This window comes from Crocodylus porosus, unplaced genomic scaffold (genome assembly GCF_001723895.1).
Source record: "Crocodylus porosus isolate Cpor-Errol unplaced genomic scaffold, CroPor_comp1, whole genome shotgun sequence".
Classification (NCBI taxonomy): domain Eukaryota; kingdom Metazoa; phylum Chordata; order Crocodylia; family Crocodylidae; genus Crocodylus; species Crocodylus porosus.
The window spans coordinates 17,250,734-17,260,802 of NW_017728925.1; positions in this window are offsets into that span (position 1 = coordinate 17,250,734).

Consider the following 10,069-nt stretch of genomic DNA (forward strand, 5'->3'; position numbering starts at 1 on the left):
AAAATAGACACAGATGTGGCTCCACTGTTATTAGTCATCTCAGGTTCATAAATTTGTGCAGAAATAACACTCATTCCTCCTAAAATTTCACAGAAATCCATTTTTCATGGATTATTTTTATCATATGGGTCCTCTAAAGCTGGACATAGTTTATGGTAGGGCCTCAGGATGTCATAATCTGGTACTGCTGCATGGCTAACACAGTGTGGCACCCCTAAAACGAGTTCAAGGCATCCTGGGGTGCTGCATCTCTGAGCCCAGGGGATTTGGAGGGACGGCTCCAACGGACCTGTCATCCCCATTGGAACATGCTGTGGGCGCTACCTGTGCCAGGGGCTCCCCCAGCTTGCATGAGATCAGCTTCACATCAGGGCCCATCACACACAAACCAGCTCTTTTGCTTTGCCATGGCATGCGAAAAGGTGCATGATGCATGCAAAACACAGTGCATGCAAACCATGATCCATGCAAAACAATGCATGCGAAACACAATGCATGCAAATCATGATGCACGCAAGCCACGATCCATGTAAAACACAATGCACGCAAACCATGATGCACGCAAAACACAATGCACGCAAACCATGATGCACGCAAACCATGATGCACGCAAAACACGATGCACACAAAGCTTTGGGTGCCATCCTGCAACAGCCTCCCTCAACGAATGAACGCCAGCCCTATTGCTCCGGGACAGGCAGCCATACATGGGGACCGGAAAGCGGGGCCCTGGAAAAACAAGGAGCAGTGCTTTGCTCCTAGACCTTTGCAGAAATGTGAATCTGATGCTGGTAAACAGGATTCTGGGTGCCACACGGCGACCAGCCATCACGTCTAAGCAGGGTTCTCCATGGCACAAGCAATGGACCCGTGCAGCATTGCCCAGCTAACATGAGCTGCACGGATTTTAGTCTTATTTTTCTTTGTTTTCTTCTTCTAACCATTGCAATTCAGTTTGACATCAGTGACAATTAAATAACAACTAAAAACAAGGAGGGGGGGCACCCTTGCAAGGCACTAGGTATGATCTCTCCAGACCTTTTCTGGATTGGTTGATGGACAGTTTCCCTTACCCCTTCATGTTACGACAACTTTTGGTCCCCTGGAAATGGGAAGTTAAAACCCCGAAGAAAGTGAGCAGCAGCACAGTTAAGTAGATGTTCGTCCCCAGTGGGGTGTCAGCAGCTCAGGAACGAGCGCACTAAATGCTCAGAGAACTCTAAATACTGAGGATTTTACAAGTTCTTAGCCAAACGTGAACTAAATTGCCTTGAAACTAGGCCTAATGGGCAACTTCAGTGGCGCGCTGCCACCATCCACTTGTCACATTTAATTGAAAACAAGCTGTTAAAGGGGCTCTGAGGACCTGCGCTCCACTTCAAGCAGGATCTCTTTAGCTGTGTAGAAATAATTACTTGAGTCATAGGAAGGTGCTTTTTCATTTTTATCACTTCGGTGGGAGGGCTCGCGTGGGGAAGTGTTCAGCTTGGAGGATGCTGCAACTATTAGCAGGGAAGGGAGGCTTCCCACCACCCTATCACACGCCATCAATATTTCACTTCCTACAAATCAATGATTTGCCGTGAACAGCTGCATTCAAGGGGCCCCGAAATTTATTTTTTTCCATTGTCCGATTATTATTATCGTTATCTCTGGCAAAGGGGGACCCGATACTAAAAGTGTGCCAGGAGTCTAGGTACGGGTGTGCCTACCGGCCAAGAAGGATTCACCCCAGATGTAGACTCTTAAAAGCTCTTGCTTTGAGGGTCTGATTTAAAAATCTAGATGCTTCCAAAAGACGTAACGCCCGATGCCCCGATTACCACCCCCTGACATTTCTGAGTAATGCACCTGTGCTCTCTGGCTTTGAAAGACAGGCCACAAAGGCGAAGAGATGGGGAAGGGGAGGGTAAGATAGAAAAAGAAGAGTGCTTTCTCATGAGCCACTCCAGGATGGTTTTGGACAAGCCTCAACACAGTCCATTAGTCTAAAGCAAAGGCAGAGTAAGTGCAGCTGTGCCTGGGGCACGTCATCTGAATGCATGGCTTTTTCCTTTTCACGGAACTGAACGATGTACGGAAACGACGTGTCCTGCACTAACAACCTCTGCTCGCAGTCGGACATGTTCTTTGCCTGCTTAAAAATAATAGTTCTGGAAAGTGCAAAATCCCAAAACGGTGCGGTTCTCTGGGTTTACTGAGGAATAATGTCCTGTGTGACCCTATCCCACAAGAGAAGTAAATATTCAGGGACGTCGAGTTCGAAGGGCTCTGAAGTTTCTTAGGCTCTTATAAAAATCTTCTCTGAATGGCTCACTTCTCCTATTTAACAGAGTCTTAGCTATTTCCATATTAATTGTCGTTTAAAATAGCTGACTGGACTTGGCTTTCTTGGATTACATAATAATAGCTGTCTACAGTCGCTTGGGAAATGGGCTGGTTGTTGCCTAGCCTTAATAAGGACCTAATGAGACAGATCTGGCTGTTTTGAGGATGTACCTGTCTGGCACCAAGGGGCCCCTTTTGGCAGTGAGCAGAGAGCCCATGCGCTAAATCGAGTAGGAAGTTGTAGGAGCAGAAAGACCCTTTAGAAAAGGGTGTGATGGTGTCTTGTTGCACCTGCTCTATCATGAAATAGAGGGAGTCCTCTTGTGTGTGGAAGGGGGCTGGCAGCACCGTGGTCTCAAGCAGGGTCTTGGGCTTTGGCATTTGCCTTGCTCCCTGGGCTGGCGTACTGTCAAGCACACTGCAAGCCCACCTTTTCTCTCAGGCCTCTGAGTTCCTAGCTATGAGGTCCTATGGTTGTAAGGGGAGTTATTTTATGTGCTGCTGTGGATTGATGTTGGGTGTGGGAGAGCCATCCGGTGTATATTTTGATGACGTTAAAAAAATACCTCCAAGCACCATGGAGCTGAGCTTTTACACACTGGTAAAAACAGATGAAGAGAGACAGGTTGCTGTCACGCTTCCGCTGCATGACGAGGAGGTAGCCCCACTGCTGACAAGCTAGAGGAGAGCCAGGGCACTCCCTCTCTCTGCCTTACCTGACTTTTCTGGAGCCCTGCAATAGCAAAATTTAGTGCGGGCAGACAAGTTGCTTTACTCCTGTATACGTGCAGACAGATGTAATCCACAGTGCAGTTCAAATAATGAACTCGGGCTTTTCTCCAAGGTTGTCAAGGCACTTCACAAAACAGGAATTCACCAGGTCTCAGCAGCAAGTCAGCCATGTTTGCATAGATTCAACCTAAGAAGAGGTACGCAGTCATAGCTGTATACGAAGAAGCGGTGCATATGGCTCTGAGAGTTGAAATCAAGGAATTGCTGCATGGGTATGGTGATTCAAGGAGCTGCAGAAGCAGGATACACACATTTAAAAGGAATTATGGTATTTATGCAAAAAGCCACAATGAATTAATAAGCTATTCAAAATTGTGCGTTTTAAACATTGTGTTATTATTAGGAATTGCACACGACCAGCTTTTTCTAGGACTTCTACCATCGCTTTAAAATAGTATTACGAACAACCTCAGGGGGTCAGAAGTACGCCAAGGAAATAGAAAAGGGGCTTTTATAATAAAGACAAATGACTCAACAACATGAGATTTTGTCCCACATGCAACTACATTAAATCTGTCAAAATATTAACGCGGGGGGGGAAATCCGAAAAACACCTGATGGTCCCACAAGAACAACTTTTAATGGTAACAAAAATATGTATCCTTTAGGGATAGTACATTCAATATAAAAACAAAAAATGCCGAGTGCCCTGTGTCACGTAGCCGGCAGGTGGTGCTGCAATCTGTGAAATGTGCTCATACAGAAAGCAGAACACAGCCTCCTGTTAAAATCCATCAGATTTTGTCGGAAAGGAGGATCTATATAAAACTAATCAGAATTTGGGACATAGCACCTGTAACAGGAATTGCTCTGTGCTACGGGGACACGGCTGAAATGTGAAACGAGGAGGAATCATTTTAATAAATGATTTTTTATTTTTTCTTAATAAACGTAAGAAAAAGATGGGGTAGGTGCTCAGGCAGTGATTAGAAGGGGGAAGAAAAGAACAAACGGTTCCAGGAAAATCAAGATCTCACCTGTTGGGGTCTGAGCAGACAGTAATCGGAGTTAGCCCATGAGCTCAGACCACAGGAGCCGCGGGACTGCCCTCCCACCCTCATCTGACTCTGCCACCTGATACAGGGAAGAGGGAGAGAAAAGACAGCATCCCCACTAAGTGCGTGATGCTGCCCACACCGCAAGAAGAAAGACCCTTCCCCACAGATGGCCAGCACAGCTGAAAGTACAAGGCTTCATCAGCCTGGTAATGTCTCATCACAGCAGCCTGCAGAGCTCCGACTATCAACTGAAAATGACCTTATAACGAATCCCGCCTGGTGTCACAGGGAGAAACGACCAGGCAGGGAAAGGTCCTGGTCCTTCCTGTCATAGTCAGCAGCCACAACTGATTGCACACTAGTCGCTTTACAACAGTACATGTTCTTCATATAAATCTCACAGATTCCTCAAAGATCCTGACTTTTCTGCTCCAGCCCTGAGCCAGACACAAGTCAGGAGTATGGAAAAAGACTGTACCTAGGGCACGGGTGGTCTCCCCACATTTTTCTTCCTATCCTTTGGTCCTTTTAGGAAGTGCTATCAGAAGGATGCTCTTGAACTCTGCAACTGTCCAGGAGACTGGACGGTCACCTTGCTGGGGGCACCTGACCCCAGCTGTCTTTCCTGCTCAGTGCAGGGGGCTGGATCTGATGATTTTCCGAGGCCCCTTCCAGCCCTTTACAATCTATGACTCTATGAAAACTTCAGCAGTGCTAGAAGGTGTTGGACTAACATACCCAGGGACTGGCATCTTTTATCCATCAAACACAGCCAACACAGGGTTAGCATCCTAAACTAATAACCATTCATCCCAGCCCTTTCCTGGTGGATCCCCTCTAAGAAGAGAGGAATTCAGTTCCTTGAGGTCCAGTCAGTCTTGGACCACTCTACTGAGACTGCCCAAAAGGCTGTTCACCACTGCTTGCACTGATGGGAGGATGGGTGTTTTTAGTGAGGGCGTCTGTCTGCAAACACATATCAGGACACAGCTGTGGCTCTCCAATGCCTTTCACACCAGTCACCAAGTAGCCACCAGATGGAAGCAACTGCTGAGACTGCTAGCAAGGGCCACATTTAAACAGCCGATCTACAAGTGAAAGGCTCCTTATTTTATTGCCTGCCCTCCTGGCCAGTCCTCTGCAACACATGCTAGCACTTCATCACCATAAACACCAGCAATAATGAAGGAAAACCATGGAAAAGCCAACAAGTCTCATGAGCAATGGAAACATCCAACAAAATGATTGCAGGGAAGGAGGATCTGTGTATATATAATTTGTAGAAATCAATTTTTCCAAGGGGTTAATGATCTACTACGGCGATACACCAGATACCTGATTTTCATTAGTCTGCATGGATGAAACCATTATTTCCTGTTGAGATAAAAGGGGATGGTAGACACTGTGCTGCAGGAAGTCAGCCTGTACATAGTGTTCACGCTGTGCCAGGTAAGGAGGTAGAGGGGAGGTGGCCTAGTTAGATGGTAGCAATGGAGTGGCAGGAGCAGAGTGCATCCTGCTATATCCTGCAAGTTAGATCCAGCGGCAGGAAGCAGAGCATTCATTTTAAAGCTCGCTCTCTGGTGAGTCCAAGGGAAATTCAAAGATACCGTGTGCTCCTAGTACCACACCTAGACTCCTGGCAGCCCCGGGCAAGCTTTTAGTATCGGGCCCCCCTTCATCAGAGATAATGATAATAATTATCGGACAATGGGGGGGGAATGACCATTTTGGGGCCCCCTCTCTGTCCAGGCAGATGCTTGGTTCGCCCATGTCTGTGTGTTCCTAAGCATGGACCTGCATGCCGGAGACTCCCACCTTCAGATGGATGCAGAAAGCAATCTTGATCTAGCCAGGGTTATATGCTAGCACATGCACAGAGTATACAGAGGGAAAAATACTCCTGAACCGCTTTTACCCAAAGAATCTCTTCAAGGCAGCAGTAGCTGCAACGGCTCTTGTAGGTGGAGGGACTGTCTGATCCGCGAGACAAGGTTTGACATAGAGGAGCATACAGGTACCCACATGCATTTGTCAGTACAGCATCCCATGCCCTAAAGCAAGAGAGCTGTCCCATTAACTACCTAATGAAAAAGAAATCTGGTCAGGAAGAAGCCTGTGTTTCAGTCCCAATTTAACGGTCTTTGCACCTGTAAAACAGGGAAACCAAGTCAGCCAGTTGCCAGACTCTGCCTCATGCCACCCATGCCCTAGACACCGGGGAAGCCAAGATTATCAAGTAATCACAGGACTCCAGACGCTGGTTATTTAAAACCATCATAAAACATGCAATCAAAATCATGAGTTATATCTAAACAGCCACACACAAGTAACCTCCTCCAAGCTACAGAATGAGAATTATTGCATCGAGTATTCAGTAAATCATGTTCAACAAGGAGTAAAGTTAAAACTAAGATGCCTTCATGGACAATTCTCAAACGTGGACAAAGACCCACTGTATCGAGTTATCTGCAGAGAACTAGCCACTCAGCTCTAAAGTAAATACCTCTGTCTGTAATCACAACGGGCGTTTTTTCCAATTGTACCTTTCCTGATCAACAGGAAAACAGTGTTTTATAAAATGAGAAGTCAGAGGAAAACTTGTTTGGTAAACACAGTCTCTCTTTGGGAAACATCTCTGTTGTAATTAGGCTTCCCAGGCTGGGTTTAAATTGGTTTACATAAACCTCTGCTCACAGTGTTTATGTTAGACTGTTCAAGATTTGTGGCTGACCTACATATCCCAACAAAACGTTTGCTGCATACTTCTGAAAAACATTTACATGATAGAAGATGATGAAAATATGCATAATTGCAGATGACATTTTTCATTCCTAAATCCTCTTGTACAGAACTTTGGACCCGGCCATGCATGAAAGAGGCTTGTGATTGTAATGGGCAGATTTTCTGGCTGCGCTAGAAATCCCAAGCTTCGGGACATTTGGCTTCTGTTTCTCCCTGAGCACCACACATCTGGCGTGACCACCTAACCAAAGGGAACCTCGGCATGCCGAGCGCACGCCGGGCACGGACCGAGGGGGGTTGGCAGGGATGAAACCCACATGCTGTGGGAGCCTGTTCACTCCCCAGCACAGCTCAAGAGATGCATCTGTCCTGCTGTAACCCAACCCGAGCCAGCACGGGGGGGTGCAATCTAAGTGCAGCTGCACCGCAGCATTTACAAGACGTGCTGGGTGCTCCCAGGATTAACCGAGGTCCTCCTCTCTCATCTGACCATCCTGGAAATCAGAGGAGGGAGTTATCCAATGTGAAACAGGAACCGGCCGGGGTCAAAACATTTAGCCCCTTCAGGAACTAGGTTCGCCTGTCTTTAGGCTGGCGATTTAAACCCGCAGAAAAGCTTGGACTCAGCCGCGAGCAGCGCTCCGGCTTCATTCAAGCACAAGCAAGGTCAATTCATTTGACCAAGGTCAGGAAGAGAAGTTCAGGCCCCTCCTTGCTTCCAGCTCTTCTGCTCTGTCTACTGGGGGTAGGAAGCACAGGGGCGAGGCAAGGGACCTCTACCTCATCCTCAGGCTTTGCGTGATGGCTTCCAAGGTACAAGCAGCTGGCTGGGAAAGCTAGTGCATGTTTCTTTTGAATGCGTCCCCCAGGTCCGAGATCACTGCCGGATTACATCCAGGGGAACTGACAGAGTCTCTCTCTCTCTCAACAGCACTGCTTATTTTTGCTTCACTAATGTCTTGGGTACAGTAATTAATTGGAAATAAAGAAAAAAGACACTCACCAGATGGAGCTGTCCCAAGCTCTGAGAATACAACCAGGACATGTTTTGAGGGTTTTTAATGTTCAGTCTCAAAATGCTAAGTTCGTGGGGGTGGTAGGTCCTTTTCCTCCCTCACATCCTTCAGTCCCTTGTGCTGTGCAATGGGAAAGGGCTTTAAACATTGGCTCTGTTACCAGAATGGAAAAAGCTAACAACCCCCCCAAGCTTTTAATTACTGTTCTAAGGAGCGACCTGATTCAAACTCAAAGTCAGGGAAAGACTCCAATCAAGCCCCCGCTATTTCATTATTCCCTCTCTACTATAAAACTACTGCACTTTAGCCTCTAACTTAGTGGCCTACCCCTTTCCATCGCACAGACCAAACTGGCCCACCGTCTGCCAACCTGCAGCCTTAAAGAGGGACCACTCTGCTTGCTTGCATGCTCTGACCAGACACATGGTGCAAGGCACTGCTCTGAAAATGCCTGTTACACCGCTAACGGCAAATGCCTTTGCCTGTCTAAGGGCTGTCCAGCAGCATGTGACAGGTCCAGCACCGATTCCTCACTACAGATCCACACTGGAGATGGGGTGCACTAGCAGGTGCTTCTAAAACTGCTGTGACACAAAGCCAAAGGAGCCTGACATACTAATCTGAGCGTAAAAACTTTGAGACTTTTCAGATCATCAAATGTGGCAGAGTGCTGCAATGAAGATTTTCCCGAGTAATGCCTTTTGCCTGCCTTGTTTTTGCTAAGCCCTATCTTATTTATTGTTTTAATCTACATAGCTCTGCAGTGCAGAATCTAGTCATTTGTCTGACAGGGATAAAATGTTACCGGAAGGATGGGGGAGAAATCCGGACTCCAAACCTGGCTTCCATTCAAAGCTTGCAGTGCCCTTGAGAGGCACCAAAGGCCGCTGTGCAGGTCCCTGCAGCAATGATGAGTTTGGAGAGACCCAGCTGAGGCAGACTCTCCCTATGCCTGAAGAAGGGCGTTTGCGCCCGAAAGCTTGCAAAGAACAATTTTTCCAACTACTTAGTTGGTCTAATTAAAGATACCACATCTACCCAAAGACTGCAGGACTGGCAGGTTCAGTGCACCATGCCCGTGTGAGAGAGAGGAGGAAAAGGCAAGAGCATTTCAGGACTGCACAGAAAAGAAGCCCCAGGCATGGCCCGAGAAGCCCAGGCAGGATGATCCTGAGAAAGAGCCAGAAGAGGGAATGCTTTTTGGATAAAGCACGGGCTGGAAAGAGGCTCACAACCACAAGCAAGAAAACCGTCTCTTCCTCTCTGCCCCCTCGGTGTTCAGGAACAAGGCTTTGCGCGCACGCTTTGTGAGCGAAGAGCACTGCGTCATCTACCTGACCCCAGCACCGCTGTCTCCTCCCGACACAAGCGCCTCACTCGGGTCACAAAGGGAACGGGAGGATGGGTTTGTCTGCACGGACTGTAGCCTGCTATCAGCTCCTCCTGTTCACCCGCCTTCAGCCTCTGGAGGGGAAGGCCTGCAGCTCTCTCCCCTACCTTGAAGCCAGGGTTTTATTTTTGTCAGCAAACAGATGTTTTAGATTTAGCCATCAGAAAACTAGTCCCAAAGACAGACATAACCATTAACCTTAGAGCAGCTGAGCCTGATGAAAAGTCCTGGAAAGTTAATGAACACAGGGAATTACACACCTCATTTCATTTGTAACGGAAAATATCCTGGAGCTGCAGACTCTGAACTCATAATCACCTGAGTCCTTCTTTTTCCAGCATTCCCACAAAATTCACCCCCCACTTCCCCAAAAGTTTTCCAGTCTGCATCTCACTGGAGAACAGCGGGGCTTTTGGCTTGTCCTCGTCAGGACAGGACCAGCCCTACGGGACTAAGGGCACCGGCTGTTCCAGGCAGCGCCCGGGCCTCGCAGTCCCGCAGGCGCGTGCTCGTGCCTGTCGAAAGGCCGTGGGCCGACGTTTCAGCAGCCCAAGCCGCGTGGAGCGGATGCGCGGCGCTGAAGGGAAGCCAAAGGCAGGGTGTTGGGAACCACCACGGGAAGTCACGAGCTGCAGCCGCGCTAGCGTCTCTTCCCCTGCTGCTAAAGCCAAAGCACTTGGGCAGACGAGACAGCAGCCACTTCGGCTGGCTTTGGCTGAAGGGCGCCAGGGAACTTAATCTCTTGCCGTGTGTCCCCACATCACTCTGAACATCTTCCCGGGGGCTTGTGCAGCCCGGTA